We start from the raw sequence: 16,385 nt of genomic DNA on the forward strand, positions 1-16,385 counted from the left end.
GTGATTAACATTCAGTGAATTCTTAAAGATGATTGATGGGACTTAAAGGTATAATGTATACATTCTATTTAAATTATGCCAGAGTATTATCACAGAACAGAAGAGCTCCTAAGACCCTGTAGAAATTTGAAGACAATTTTGATACTCTCATCCACTCAAAAAGAGATCTCCTAATACTGTAATGTTTTTTCCCTTGCCAGGGCCCTCCTTGCCTGGTGTCATTTCTTTAGCTCTCCTGGGAGGAGATTAGTCTAAAACAACAAAGTAGCCAGATGTCTGTTTTTTGTTTTGTTTTGTTTTGTTTTGTTTTTGTAGAGACAGAGTTTCACTTTATCACCCTTGGTAGAGTGCCGTGGCGTCACACGGCTCACAGCAACCTCTAACTCTTGGGCTTACGCGATTCTCTTGCCTCAGCCTCCGGAGCAGCTGGGACTACAGGCGCGTGCCACTACGCCCGGCTATTTTTTGGTTGCAGTTTGGCCGGGGCTGGGTTTGAACCCGCCACCCTCGGCATATGGGGCTGGCGCCCTACTCACTGAGCCACGTTCTGTTGCCTACGATAGCCTGGCATCTGGGATTCTCTCAGATGTCTGGTTTTGAGAGAGTCCCAGAGGCCAGGCTACGGTAGGCAACAGAAACCACGTGGGGCTGCAGATCAAAGATACCCGCAAATTACTTATGGGCACATAGTATGTGTCATCCCCATTATTAACAGTCTGACGAAATTTGTTTCCCTAATTAACCCTTCTGTTTGAGTAACCTTAAATTTTAGTGAGTGTATTTCTGTTTTGATTTTTTTCTTTTGTGTAGTTTTAAGAAGCGTATACACCAAAATAGATGAATGAAAAGGAACTTATGTGCTTGATTGAAATCTCTAAGCTGTTATTATTCCAAATAGATAAGCTAACAAGCATGTTATCATTTGTCATGAAATAAGTGGCCATTATGGTTGTAAGTTTAAATTATAAGTCAATAGCTAGGATCTACATTGTTTATGTGTACTAAGATTTGTTCTTAAATGTCTGATGCTTCCCTTGTAGTACTGTGATTTCAACTTTTAACTGATTTAGAGTAGAGATTTTTAGATCTCAGCTTCCTGGGCTGAAAATGAATTCAGAATAAATCTCAGTGGTGGGAAATCTGTACCTTATTAATAGTTGACCTCTTTTTTTTTCATATCGGTATTACTAATGAAATTAGTAATTAAAAATTGTTGTTATCCTTTAACTATTTGGTTTATAGGTATAATTTTACATAGTTTAGACATATAAAATTTTTGAAAATCTGAATACACTTGCTATTTTAGGTGGTGCTTAATTCTGGAAACTCTAAAAGCTTTTAACTGAATTTATTCCAATGACAACTTTTGATTTCTTAACCTCTAGATGAAAGTATCAGAAGAGAAAACGGAAGATTTTTGTTTGACCTTGTTTCTGTTCAACATTATCATGTAACACAAAAGTGTATAAAAGCCTCATTGCTTCTTTTCTTGAGATATAATCATAAAGCATTGTTATCAACAGCACGATTAGTCAGTGTTAGCGCTTTTAAGAGCTACAACACATTCTTTAGCATCTAGTAATAGAAACTTGGCATAAAAGCCATAAAAATGTCTTTATATCTAATTGGAGATATGTGTTAGCAATTTAGTGCAGAGATTTCATATTCTTTGTGTAGTGGTCAAGGCTTCTTTTAACTCCTTGAGGAAAATGAAGCTCCTAGGAGCAGTTTACAAGGCTTAATTGATTTATCTCTTCGTTTCTAGCTTTAAGTATTAAAGCAAGAATAAAATTGGTTTCTTGTGCAAGGAACAGGAGGGAAGCAACTGTATTTTTTCTTTTCTTATTATTTTTTTTTTCCCCAGAGCAGAATTTGTTGTTACTTCACTGACAAAGGGTGATCTGTGTTTTTCCTTTTATACCTGCGTTCTGTTACTGATTTACCCCCATTGTGAACATTATTTGCTTTCACCTAACAGGTCTAGTCATCTGTTTTTCTGTTTTGATTTGCAAGCGGAGTCAGTGATAGACACTGTACCATAAATATTCCTGAGCCCCAATTAACGGATTATTTTAAGCAAGCAGTATTCAGATTAACAAAATATCTCCCAGTGTCAATTTCTTGGAGTAGATTAAGGCAAGATTTGATCTGAGGGAATGGGAGCCACAGCTCTAGAACTAAGGTCCAAAAGTAAATGTAGCCTTCCACTCTATTGTGGCTCGGGGAGCTGTTCTTGCTTTGTCTCCTGAGGGAATTCCACGTGTGCCTCCCCCTTACTCCTTAATCCCAAGACACACACACACACACACACACACACACTTTAAATGGGCATTATCTAAGGGGAAGACTAAAAGATAACTTCTTCTATCCTCTAGAAGCTGCCTCTATTACTAATCACTCACCTCTTTTTTTTTTTTTTTTGAGACAGAGTCTCAGTTGTCACCCTTAGTAGAGGGCCCTGGCATCATAGCTCACAGCAACCTCAAACTCCTGGGCTCAAGTGAGATTCTCTTGCCTCAGCCTCCCAGTAGCTGGGACTATAGGTGCCTGCCACAACGCCCAGCTATTTTTAGAGATAGGACATCGCTCTTGCTTAGGCTGGTCTCGAACCTGTGAGCTCAGGCTGTCTGCCTCAGCCTCCCAGAGTGCTGGGATTATAGACATAAACCGCCATGCCTGGCCCTCTTCTTATTGTATTTATCTTGAGTTATATCATTGTCCATTGGCACTATTCTTACTCACGTTTCCCCCACACATTACTGCTGCTGCTCTGTCTTCTCCTTGTGTGGTGTATCAATACCACATACCATGTTCAATTATGCTTCAAACATAGATATTATCAATGTTAAGGAAGTAGAATGTTTTCTAGTTCCTGCTCTATTTACTTCCTCCACCTTCCTCATTCACAGATATCTTTTTACTTTGCCTGCTCCTCTACCCTCTCTTATTTTTTCGTCTTTAGTTCTTTAATTCTGTTTATGTGTAGTTTTTCAGGAAAGTGAAATAAGAGCTAAATTTTAAGAGCAGGCAATTAAGATCTCTTTCTAAAATTTTTTTAGTAACTTAATGCGTAATAATTTAATACGTGAGTGGGTGTTGAGATAATAATCTATAAACTTTTTGTGATAGAATATGTGCTAAATAAAAATGTTTGCAATGTAAATCCTTTTGGCTTTATTGGAATGTGATGATTTAATATGAATTTTAATTTCTGTTAGTTTTTTGGAGATTGAGTACAATCTTGAAACTTTCTTTTTAATCTATCTATGATGGTCTGAAAGATTTTTTAAAAAATTTATTTACTTCTTTACTTATTTGATGAATTTCTCTAGTTTCAATTCACAGTTATATCTATCTTCACCAGAGATTTGGAGTAATAGCTTTGGAACATCTGTTACTATTTAGAATGGTGGTCTTTGACACTTAAGTTACCTAAAAGGCTGAAGTTGCAAAGTGATAGGAGTAGATTTTGACAGATGGGAGGGTCCTTTCCCCAATGCCAAATGTGGAGTAGCATGCTGTTCAAGAGGGCAGCCCTGATAGGAAAGTTATGATTTGGAGGCAAAAGTGGTCAGTTCTTGAATCCTTATGACTTCTAACTTAATTTCTATAATAAAGATCAACATTTTTAAAAGAAATAATATAAAATTAAGTATTGTCATCAACTGTATCCAATATAAACAGTAGACAGATGAGAAATGTTTTAAGTGGTTTACTTTTCTTCTTTTTTTTGAATAAGATGTACGTGGTTACATATGAAATGAATTACAGCTGATAGATCATCAGATACCTAAGAATAATGTTTGGGAAACTGGGTTTCCTAAAGATATGAGGCTCAGTTATTTTAGCCTGGGGAAAAATGTACGTGCCTCAACAGCTGAAGGGCTATTCAGGAGGAAACAAAGTAAAATAGCATCTATTTTAACGTGTAATTTTGATATTTCATACTTAATCTTATTCTTGGCAGAAATGTCAAAATATACTAGCTCTGAACCCTCTCTGAAGCCACATCTACACTATCAAATTAACTTGAGTAAAGTCCTTCAGATCAAATGGTTTTCACTGGGGAGAGGAGGGTCCTTTCTAGGTAATTCTCCAGAGGAAAGGAATGCTGTATTAGTAGACTAAAAATGAAGGTGCGGCTTATTTCAAATATAGGCATGTATAGCTTATAGAAACTGGTGGCAGGGGGGTGGGAGCAGATTTTAAGATTATCGTATCACACTTAAAGATAAATATAATTTATTTCACATGACTTTATATTCACTCCCACTTAAAATTTTAAATAATATTTTCCTTCATTTATCTTTACTTTCTGTGTTTTTAAAACTTTAAGCTCATCCAAAGTTGAATTGCTAATGTTAGAAATAATGCAATTCTGTCCTTATTACCTTTCTATCATCCTTTGCAGACCAAATTACTAGCTGAGTAAGTTGGTATTTAAGTTAAAATGAAGTTCTTACTAATGGGATGGCTAAATTTCCATTTCATATATATGCTTTTCTTTGTTTACCCTAGAGCGGCAGTATATCCCTTTAAGGAATCCAAGTGGTAAAGTCTGGCCACTATTTATCTTGTCACCACATGGCTGTTGTTTATTGTTTTCTAATTGGAAATCAAGTTTCTGTATTTAATGACTTAGAAGATGCATTACAGTTTGTCAAAATATAAGAATTTTTGAAGAACAAAAATCTCCTGGATCCCCAAAAGATCAAGAAGGGGATGTGTGTAATTTTGTTAACACATATGTAAGTATTAATATGTATAGTGGAGTTCAGTATTTTGTCTTTACACTTCCATCAACCTGTAACATACTATGGTACATTAAATAGCTCAGGATTTACCCACAAAAGAAAAAATTCTTTTTTTTTTTGTTCTGTCTTTGAATTTTCCCCAGGTTGTTTGGTAAAGAGCAAACAAATTTCTTCATTATGAGGGTATTTACCTTATATAAAACCCTCTCTGATATGTAAGGAAGTAATCTAAAGAACTGACAAGTTGCTGAATTGTCACTATTGTCGGTTATAATGTATTGCAAAAACTGTAAATGCTAAGGTAACTGAAATAATTGTGCCAGTCAGTGCCTTGTGTAGATATGGCTCTTGAAATTTAATTTTTGCTTAATTATTAGAAAGTACCTAAAATATATCAAGTTGTTTGCCTTAAATAATAGTGTTACTTTCCTAACATTTAAAATTCATAGAAATGTTAGATAAATGCACTTTCATTTGACTGGAAGATTCATTTTGTTATTAAAATACACATAAAAGACTAAATATAACATTTCCAGAAACTCATTTTTTTTTTTTTAGAAATACCTGATCAGTAGAAAATGTTTCCCTAGCCAAAATGGGAGTTTCATGTTCTTTTAAATAACATTATTTAGAATACTTCTAAAAGCAATTTTTTTCATATTAAATATCAAATTATGCCCCTTCTTTTTAAAGAGAAATTTCAAGGAATGAAACTACTGTGTTTAATTTACTGAAGTGAGTTATGATTTCAAACATCTGATGAGGTGTTTTAAAGCTGATCTTGTGTAACATGTTCTAAATATACCTTTTTAGTGGAAGATACCTTTGGTTTTTTTTTTACTTGATATGTATGACAGCACAGAAAGAAAAATCACACATAGATCAAAGATTCCAGGAACTGAGAAGCATTAAAATAAAACATGCATGTTATACGTGCAAACAGTAAAATGCATACCATGGGTCAGCTTTTTTTTTTTTTTTAAGAGTCTTCGATAATAATTTGAGTTAAAAAAATAATTTTTGTAGTATCTTTTATGGTTCTTTATGCCTCCAACTGATTGTAGTGATCCATCCACACACTTCCCACATCGGGATCAGTGTGTGTGTGCACGAAGGCTTATGCTTGAAGGATATGCTTGCACTAGATTAAGTAACTTTAAGGAAGGTATTGATGTAGAATTCCCCTTACTTTAGTCCAGGAAATAGTGATGGTTGCCATTCAGGTCTTCCTCACACCTCTGGTCCCCTGTATTGATTGAAGAATCTTTAGACCATTGGTAACCAAGGAGTTAGCTTTTTACCAGCTTGGGCTCTTACATTTGAAATTCACATTTTGGTCTCATTCCTAACTACTGCAGCAGAACGGCCTTTGGATAACTAGACTTTAAAAAGTTAAAAGGCAATAAGTCACTCCCCTGGAAACGATGCAGAAACGTAGATTCAAATCATAAATAAGGAAATGCATTGAGTACATTAAACAGACATAGAAAAATGGATTTCTGTCTTTTGTAGTAAGGTAATTGGGCACCACTGCTTGGCAGGAGCTGGTGCTATTGAGTTAGCTATAGCTGCCACAGGTTGATAGGCAGGTGATAAGGCAGCTTCCACCAGGGTCTGTACAGGAGGCCTACCTAATATGCTGTCTGCCTTTAGGGCCTATGGGAACACAGTTGGATTATTAATGTTAATGCATGAGCCCGCTGCCCTCTTCCTATCCCAGCTGGGTTCCCTGTTGTTAGGAACTGCTTTGCACTGACAGTGGAGTAATATGCTTCATGATTGAAAGGGCAAAGGGGCTTGAAAGAAAAAAATAAAAAGAATAGGCCTGCACAGATATGTAAATGAGGGGAGGAAAGCTGTAGGAAGATTTCCCTCTAAGTATAGAGACAAAGTTCATTAGAAAGTTCTTCTCATAATGCTGCTCTTAAAACCACTCATTTCTTAATTAATTTCTGGGCTTGCTTTCCTTCCTAACACTAGTATGTATATAGTACCTGGAAGTGTTTTCCAAAACAGGCACTTAGGCTGATTGTTTTAAACTAAGATGCTCTATCGGTTAGTAGCCAGGTATTGTACTGACAGCTGTGCATATCTTCACAGTCATTATTCTTTATCATTCGTACTTCAGTCTTTATTCCACTAGAGAATATTATTTTTTAAGATGTTGAAGGATTTATATTTTTTGTTGATGTCACTTTTGTTTTCCTTTAATTTTGATATAAGCTTAGAAAACTGCACGAACTTATCTTTTGGGAGTATGTAGGGATAGAGGACAGGAAACAGTTGGATGGGGCAGAGGGATATTTCTTGGGTTTATTAATTTGGTATGAGTGGTAACCTAAACGTTTTGTGTTTAGTCAGAGTTTTTAATGTTGACACCATAACCTAGTGAGTGTAGGCTTTGATGTCTGTGGATCTTTTCCAATCCTGGCTAATTAATTACTATCTGATTTTAGATAAATTATTTTACTTCTCATTTCTGCTGTAAAATGGGTATAATATAAATTTTAAATGGTAGGATAATACATATAAATCAGTTATTCTGACAGAGTGAATGCTCATTAAATGCTAGCTGTAGTGATATATTTCATTTTTTTGAGATGGGATCTCTCGCTCTGTCACTCAGGCTGGCGTGCCTACCGTAACCACTGCTTCCTGGGCTTAAGCAGCCTCCTGCCTTAGCCTCTTGGGTAGCTGAGACTACAGGTGCATACCACCACACCCGGCTAATTTTTTTTTTCTATTTTTTGGCAGAGATGGGGTCTCACTGTGTTGCTCAGGCTAGTTTTGCGCTTTGGGCCTCCAGCGATCCTCCCTCTGTTACTGCCTCCTCATGTTGATTGCCTGCTGCTCCAGAGGAAGCCAATTCACTGAGACAGCATGGTTTACAGCAGAGAAAGAGTTTAATATCACAGGTGCCAAGCGAGGGGCTGGCAGGAATTTCTCAAATCCATCTTCCTGAAAATTAGGGAGAAAGCATTTTTAAAGACACTTTGCCAGGCAGAAGCCTAGGCAGTTGAGTCTGCTAATGGTCTGGGTTCAGGATGGAACTTTAGGGGTGTAGAAATGTTCTTTGTTGAGTCGGTTCTTAGGATGGGGAGGGGTGTCCCGAGACCTTTTAAATCATTTCCTTAGTATGGGCCATGGGTCTAGATGGGTCAGTTCTTCTATCAGAGTGCAAGGCCTGGAAGATACCTCAGAAACTACCGTTCGAAAGGTGATGTTATCTATGGTGGAAGTTAGTAGTTTTTACAACCACCAACTATGTGACTCCAGAGTACCAATTACAGAGAGGCAAACAAAGAAACAGTAACCAGTTATTATCAAATGAGGGGACTGTGGCTGATTATCATTGTTTTTGGCGGGGCATGTTCCTTCCTAGAGTTTTAGGCACTTACCGACCCTCCCCATTCTCGCCTTTTACCCCTTTATTGATTTGTAAAGGGCGATTTCACTGCCAGCCTCCCAAAGTGTCAGGATTATAGGTGTAACTAATGGTGCCAGGCTAATGATGATATTTAATTGCCAGTGTAACAACTGTCATTTTCAGTTACAAGACCATTATTTTAATACTAATGACTGTATTTTCAGTGGGTTGAGGATTTTATCTACCTCCTTTTCATCAAGCTTCACCAAAGATGAGTGATTTTAGCTTCAGCCACATTTGACACAGGAAAATATTCGACTGACAATGGTTCCGTGTGACCCACCACCAAACACTATTAGCTCCGTCTGGCTCAGCGGCTCAGACTGGGGCCCTAGACAACAGCCAAAGTTCTCCGCACTCCCGCTCAGGCCTTCCCCAAGGCAGTTCAACTCAGTGCCAAGTCCAAGGACATCAAAACAGTTCACAGGTCTATTTTATAGGGATGCAAGGTGTTAAAAGGAAGACTACACATGACTCAATGAGCGAGAATGGACAGACCAAACAGATCAACATCCGTGTGAGAGATACATCAGAACACCCTCCACCACAGTGTGGAGCTCACTGTATGGTGTACACTCAATCAGGAGGGACGGGAAGCGGGAGACCATAAGGCACTAAAGGTGGAACTCAACTCTAACAAAAATGCTCAACCCCACCCAAAGGCATGGAAATTAAACAATCTTCTGTTGAATAACAGATGGGTGCAGGAAGAAATAAAACAGGAAATCATTAACTTCCTTGAGCATAACAACAATGAAGACACAAGCTACCAAAACCTGTGAGATACTGCAAAAGCAGTTTTGAGAGGAAAATTCATCGCTTTTAGATGCCTACATTCAATAAACAGAAAGAGAGCACATCAACAATCTCACAAGAGATCTTATGGAATTGGAAAAAGAAGAACAATCTAAGCCTAAACTCAGTAGAAGAAAAGAAATCTCCAAAATCAAATCAGAGATCAATGAAATTGAAAACAAAAGAATCATTCAGAAAATTAATGAAACAAGGAGTTGGTTTTTTGAAAAAATAAATAAAAGAGATAAACCATTGGCCAGACTAACGAGGAATAGAAAAGTAAAATCTCTAGTAACCTCAATCAGAAACGATAAAGGGGAAATAACAACTGATCCCACAGAGATACAAGAGATCATCTCTGAATACTACCAGAAACTCTATGCCCAGAAATTTGACAATGTGAAGGAAATGGATCAATATTTGGAATCACACCCTCTCCCTAGACTCAGCCAGGAAGAAATAGACCTCCTGAACAGACCAATTTCAAGCACTGAGATCAAAGAAACAATAAAAAAGCTTCCAACCAAAAAATGCCCTGGTCCAGATGGCTTCACTCCAGAATTCTATCAAACCTTCAAGGAAGAGCTTATTCCTGTACTGCAGAAATTATTCCAAAAAATTGAGGAAGAAGGAATCTTCCCCAACACATTCTATGAAGCAAACATCACCCTGATACCAAAACCAGGAAAAGACCCAAACAAAAAGGAGAATTTCAGACCAATCTCACTCATGAATATAGATGCAAAAATTCTGAACAAAATCCTAGCCAATAGATTACAGCTTATCATCAAAAAAGTCATTCATCATGATCAAGTAGGCTTCATCCCAGAGATGCAAGGCTGGTTTAACATACGCAAGTCCATAAACGTTATCCACCATATTAACAGAGGCAAAAATAAAGATCACATGATCCTCTCAATAGATGCAGAAAAAGCATTTGATAAAATCCAGCATCCTTTTCTAATTAGAACACTAAAGAGTATAGGCCTAGGTAGCACCTTTCTAAAACTGATTGAAGCTATCTATGACAAACCCACAGCCAATATTTTACTGAATGGAGTAAAACTGAAAGCTTTCCCTCTTAGAACTGGAACCAGACAAGGTTGTCCTCTGTCACCTTTACTATTCAACATAATGCTAGAAGTTCTAGCCAATACAATTCGGCAAGACAAGGAAATAAAGGGAATGCAAATGGGAGCAGAGGAGGTCAAACTGTCCCTCTTTGCTGATGACATGATCTGATACTTAGAGAACCCCAAAGACTCAACCACAAGACTCCTAGAAGTCATCAAAAAATACAGTAATGTTTCAGGATATAAACTCAATGTCCACAACTCAGTAGTCTTTGTATACACCAATAACAGTCAAGATGAGAAGCTAATTAAGGACACAACTCCCTTCACCATAGTTTCAAAGAAAATGAAATACCTAGGAATATACCTAACGAAGGAGGGGAAGGACCTCTATAAAGAAAACTATGAAATCCTCAGAAAGGAAATAGCAGAGGATATTAACAAATGGAAGAACATACCATGCTCATGGATGGGAAGAATCAACATTGTTAAAATGTCTATACTTCCCAAAGCAATCTACCTATTCAATGACGTTCCTATCAAAGTACCTACATCGTACTTTCAAGATTTGGAAAAAATGATTCTGCGTTTTGTATGGAACCGGAAAAAAACCCGTATAGCTAAGGCAGTTCTTAGTAATAAAAATAAAGCTGGGGCATCAGCATACCAGATTTTAGTCTGTACTACAAAGCCATAGTGGTCAAAACAGCATGGTACTGGCACAAAAACAGAGACATAGACACTTGGAATCGAATTGAAAACCAAGAAATGAAACTAACATCTTACAACCACCCAATCTTTGATAAACCAAACAAGAACATACCTTGGGAGAAAGACTCCCTATTCAATAAATGGTGTTGGGAGAACTGGATGTCTACATGTAAAAGACTGAAACTGGACCCACACCTTTCCCCACTCACAAAAACTGATTCAAGATGGATAAAGGACTTAAATTTAAGGCATGAAACAATAAGAATCCTCAGGGAAAGCATAGGAAAAACACTGGAAGATATTGGCCTGGGGGAAGACTTCATGAAGAAGACTGCCATGGCAATTGCAACAACAACAAAAATAAACAAATGGGACTTCATTAAACTGAAAAGCTTCTGTACAGCTAAGGAGACAATAACCAAAGCAAAGAGACAACCTACACAATGGGAAAGGATATTTGCATATTTTCAATCAGACAAAAGCTTGATAACTAAGATCTACAGAGAACTCAAATTAATCCACATGAAAAAAGCCAACAATCCCATATATCAATGGGCAAGAGACATGAATAGAACTTTCTCTAAAGACGACAGACGAATGGCTAACAAACACATGAAAAAATGTTCATCATCTCTATATATTAGAGAAATGCAAATCAAAACAACCCTGAGATATCATCTAACCCCAGTGAGAATGGCCCACATCACAAAATCTCAAAACTGCAGATGCTGGCGTGGATGTGGAGAGAAGGGAGCACTTTTACACTGCTGGTGGGGCTGCAAACTAGTACAACCTTTCTGGAAGGAAGTATGGAGAAACCTCAAAGCACTCAACCTAGACCTCCCATTCGATCCTGCAATCCCATTACTGGGCATCTACCCAGAAGGAAAGAAATCCTTTTATCATAAGGACACTTATACTAGACTGTTTATTGCAGCTCAATTTACAATCGCCAAAATGTGGAAACAGCCTAAATGCCCACCAACCCAGGAATGGATTAACAAGCTGTGGTATATGTATACCATGGAATACTATTCAGCCATTAAAAAAAATGGAGACTTTACATCCTTCGTATTAACCTGGATGGAAGTGGAAGACATTATTCTTAGTAAAGCATCACAAGAATGGAGAAGCATGAATCCTAGTACACTCAATCTTGATATGAGGACAATTAATGACAATCAAGGTTATGGTGGGGGGAAGCAGAAAGAGGGATGGAGGGAGGGGGGTGGGGCCTTAGTGTGTGTCACACTTTATGGGGGCAGACATGATTGCAAGAGGGACTTTACCTAACAATTGCAATCAGTGTAACCTGGCTTATTGTACCCTCAATGAATCCCCAACAATAAAAAGAAAAAAAAAAAAAAAGAAAGAAAATATTCAAGTAGACATCTAACTTACAGATTTAAAGGCTCCTCAAACAAAATGCTAGTATATTTGTCCAAACAGTCCTATAAGAAGCCATACTTCAAAAGGTAAAAGATGGTTGAATAGAAAAGAAAAGCTAGTCAGTCCAGCATTCACAATAGTTTCTGGAGTTACTTTTAGTGTATGTCTGAATTTGTGAAGGTTCTCAAATATCTCTATATATCTCTAACTAACTGTTTTTCAGGTTGAGTGTCCCTAATCTGAAAATTCAAAATCTGAAATACTTCTGAAATCTGAAACTTTTTGAGTACCAACACGACACTTATAAGAAATGCTCACTGGGGCATTTTGAGTTTTGGATTAGAGATGTTGAACCAGTAAGGTTCATACATAATGGAAATGCTCCAAAATCTGAAAAAGTCTCACATACATAATGCAAATACTCCAAAATCTGAAAAAGTCTCACATCTGGAACATTTCTAGTCCCAAGCATTTCAGATAAGAAATGCACAACCATAATACATTTGATTATTTAAATTAAATTGGTGATATGTGGTTGGGTGCTGTTTTAAACACATCTTGTGTTTTGTGCTTAGCTGGTACTGCTCCTACAGAATGAGATGATGCTTGTAAAAATGATGTGTGCGTGGTGCCTGGCACACATCGAGGGACTGAGGAGTGGCGGTCATCGTTCTTAGTGCCAGTGCAATTCCCTTCCCAACAGACCAGCCTGTGTTAGTAATGCCGTGCAGATATACGAGTAGGAATTTCAGAGAGATTCTCAAAGTCAGCAAATGCAGAAAGTTTAGGTTGGTATAGGCTCCATAGGCTACTGGTATGGTTACCATGTATCTGGTGAAAAAGAATACACACGATTTCTTCCATCAAAACATAAATATGTAAACATCATTTTAATACTCTAGTGAAAACTTGGTTGAAGTTTGGGGTAAGTACCTTGTATTGTACCAGAAAAGAAACTTCTTTCTGGGTTGGCATCCGTAGCTCAGTGGTTAGGGCACCAGCCATATACACTGAGGCTGGCAGGCTCGAACCAGGCCCAGGCCTGCTAAACAACAATGACAACTGCAACAAAAAAAATAGCCGGGCATTCTGGTGGGTGCCTGTAGTCCCAGCTACTTGGGAGGCTGAGGCAAGAGAATCACGTAAGCCCAAGAGTTTGAGGTTGCTGTTAACTGTGATGCCATGACACTCTATTGAGGGACGACATAATAAGACTGTCTCAAAAAAAAAAAGGAAAAAAAAGAAACTTCTTTCTATCAAGGTAATTGTGCGTTTGACTTTTTTTTTTTTTTGAGACAGAGTCTCACTTTATTGCCCTTTGTAGAGTGCCAAGGCATCACAGCTCACAGCAACCTCAAACTCTTGGGTGATACTCTTGCCTCAGTCTCCCAAGTAGGTAGACTACAGGCACCCGCCACAATGCCTGGCTATTTTTAGAGACAGGGTCTCGCTCTTGCTCAGGCTGGTCTCAAACTCCTCAGCTCAAGCAGTCCCCCACCTTGGCCTCCCAAAGTGCTAGGATTACAGGTGTGAGGCACTGTGCCTGGCCTGCATTTGACTTTAAATATTTAGAAAAAGGGAGAAGAAACTAGTTCTATCTAAGCAATATTTCTTTGTAATTTTAGCAAAATCCTTTTCTAATATGTCTTTATATATTACACATTTACTAATAGTCACATACATACATAGGGTGTGCTGTTGTGTGTATATGTATGTGTGACGATATATGTACATGACTATACATATGTATGTCTGTTTCTGTATATCTCTGTGCATCTGTGTCTGAGAATCAAAAGTGTAAGTATACCTGGGAATATGTTGAGAGGAGTTCTAGTTGAGTATATTTTTTTAAAGTGGCATTTTAAATAAAGTATTAAGTTTAAATAATTGAATAATAGTTGTTAAGTTGTTAAGACTTGAAGAAAAGTTATTCAAGGAAGCAATAAGCTCATGAAGTAGATCGAGCTATAGTGAAAGGATCACCACTTTTTTATGCCTTTGTTCTCTCACCAGATGGCAGTGCAGGCAGAGTCCATATGCTGCTTGTTGCCAGAACATGGTTATGCATCTGCCCCGAACATAGTCCATTGCAGAGTAAATCATAAACTCTGTTTGAAAGGAAGTCTTATTTCAAAGGGATGCCTGGTTTTCTTCCAAGTAGCTTTGTATTTGACACATGCAAATATGCCCTTGTGTGTTGAAAATGTTCATGAGGACAGAGGTCATATCTTATGTTAAGAAAATATTTTGCCATTTCTTATATGTGGTAGGAATTCAGCAAATGCCTGTTGACTGAGTAATTGGGTTGATTTTGATGCTAGTACTCAGATTCAAGTAGAAAGATTTCAAATCCATGGATCCTAGCGTCCCTTGTCTTCTCTTTACCTTTCTCTTGTACTGCTTTCAAGGAAGTGGTCTCCATGTGCCCTCTGACAGCTTTGTGAGACTGTGGACCAAGTTAAATTTCCAGCCTTTCAGACTCCAATGACAAGTGGTTTCCTGACCACCTTTCTGCCTCCACCAACCGTTTGTGGCCTTTATATTCTCCTCATGTTACTACTTTATCAGAAGCACAAGAAAGGCTAGAATTGAAGAGATGAAGACGGGGTTCGGAGATGTGCTTCAATAGGAAAGATGCAAAGATTTTGCCAGGGGAATTGGTTTGTGCCCTCCTAGAAGTCATTAGCCTCTCTAGTGACTATGCTGTCCTTCTGGTCATGATCCCCATTCAGCTTTGTTTTTTAGGGGACTTTTGGGAGAAGCTTGAATGGTTCTTTCAATCCAAACCGCAGTCCTAATGAGGACTGTTAGGACCACCTCCTTCATACAATTTTGTTTTCTCCCTGAAGACATTCAGGTTTTTCTTTCTATGATGTTAAAAAACAATTGATTTGTTGTAGAATATTTTCCTAAGCCTCACAAATCTCTAAATATTAACAAAGAAGTATGATTTTCAAATCAAATTATACTGTGAAAAATAAACACTGCCTTGCCCCATCCCTCAGTGTTCTTCCTTCTTTCTTTTCCCCATCTTTAAATGTTTATTTGTCGCTGTGTTTCCAAACTTATCAGAAATTTTTAATTTCTCTTTCCGGATTCCTAATTTGGCAAATCATTGATTATTGGTTTTCACCACTTAGTAATGTGATGATATTGATGAATATAAAGTCAATAATAGCTAACATTTATTAAGCACTTACTATGCTAATGTTTTACATGGGTGATCTAATTTAATTCCCATAAAGTCCTTGTAAGTAGGTATCACTGTTTATACCCACTATTGTCCGTCAGTTAACACAAGACCACACTAGTAAAAAAATTTTTCCTTGAGGCCAGGGTGTTTTATTACAAAGATGTAATAAAAGCTTTGAAAACAAAATGATCCTTTCTAATTTCATGAAATATTTGTTATTTTTTATTGCTTCTGTATGTAAGTTATATGCAACTGACATGGTGTTAGAATCAGTTTTTACACTGCATGTCAAGGGGGTCGTATATGACTCATGGCGTACTTACTGAATTTGTTTCTGAGATTTGAGTCTTTTGTGATTCCACAAATATTTAGGTTTTTTTTTGGTTTGTTTGTTTGTTTTTTTGTAGTTTACGGCCAGGGCTGGGTTTGAACCCACACCTCTGGCATATGGGGCCAGCGCCCTAGTCCTTTGAGCCACAGGAGCCACCCAACAAGTATTTAGTTTTGTCTGGAGTGGACCTTGTGTGGTCTTGAATGAGGACCTCTGAGTCATACGCCCAAAGCATGTGCAACACTGTCACATCAAGGTGTGCTATCGTATTGATTGCATTTGGATAGCCACCAGGCAAACATTCAAAAGGAAATGGACAACTGGAAGTTACAGTGATTGGAGAACTTAGTCTAGCACATGTGATGGGCAGCTGAAGCTTATGTGGGTATGAAGCAGGTCAACAGAGTGTGAGGGAGACATGCCAATGAATAGCAAAGACAATGAGCAGAGATTTCACAGTACACAGGGGGGCTATGGACCTTCCCGCCTATCCAGCAGTTCTACATGCTTCAGGAGGTCCTGGGCTTAGAACTACTGTGAGTTAAATACAATTCATGTGAGAATTAGTGTGTTAAACTTGTTAGGGCTTCTCTAGCTGTAGAGCTGGCTTGAGACCATGGTAAATTAAGTCTGGGGCCCTCTGATGTCTGCATTTCTTGGCTGTTGAAATGGTAGACTACATGCTAAAACATTTCTTCTGCCACTTACCTCC

General features: G+C 37.8%; 1 protein-coding gene across 1 annotated transcript in view; it reads left to right on the top strand.

The window, feature by feature from the left end:
- The window catches only part of LOC128579350 (sodium/bile acid cotransporter 7-like), a 121,798-nt gene that overhangs the window by 78,511 nt on the left and 26,902 nt on the right, over nt 1-16,385 (top strand). The gene's annotated exons all lie outside the window — the stretch shown is intronic.

This window comes from Nycticebus coucang, unplaced genomic scaffold (genome assembly GCF_027406575.1).
Source record: "Nycticebus coucang isolate mNycCou1 unplaced genomic scaffold, mNycCou1.pri scaffold_46, whole genome shotgun sequence".
Classification (NCBI taxonomy): domain Eukaryota; kingdom Metazoa; phylum Chordata; class Mammalia; order Primates; family Lorisidae; genus Nycticebus; species Nycticebus coucang.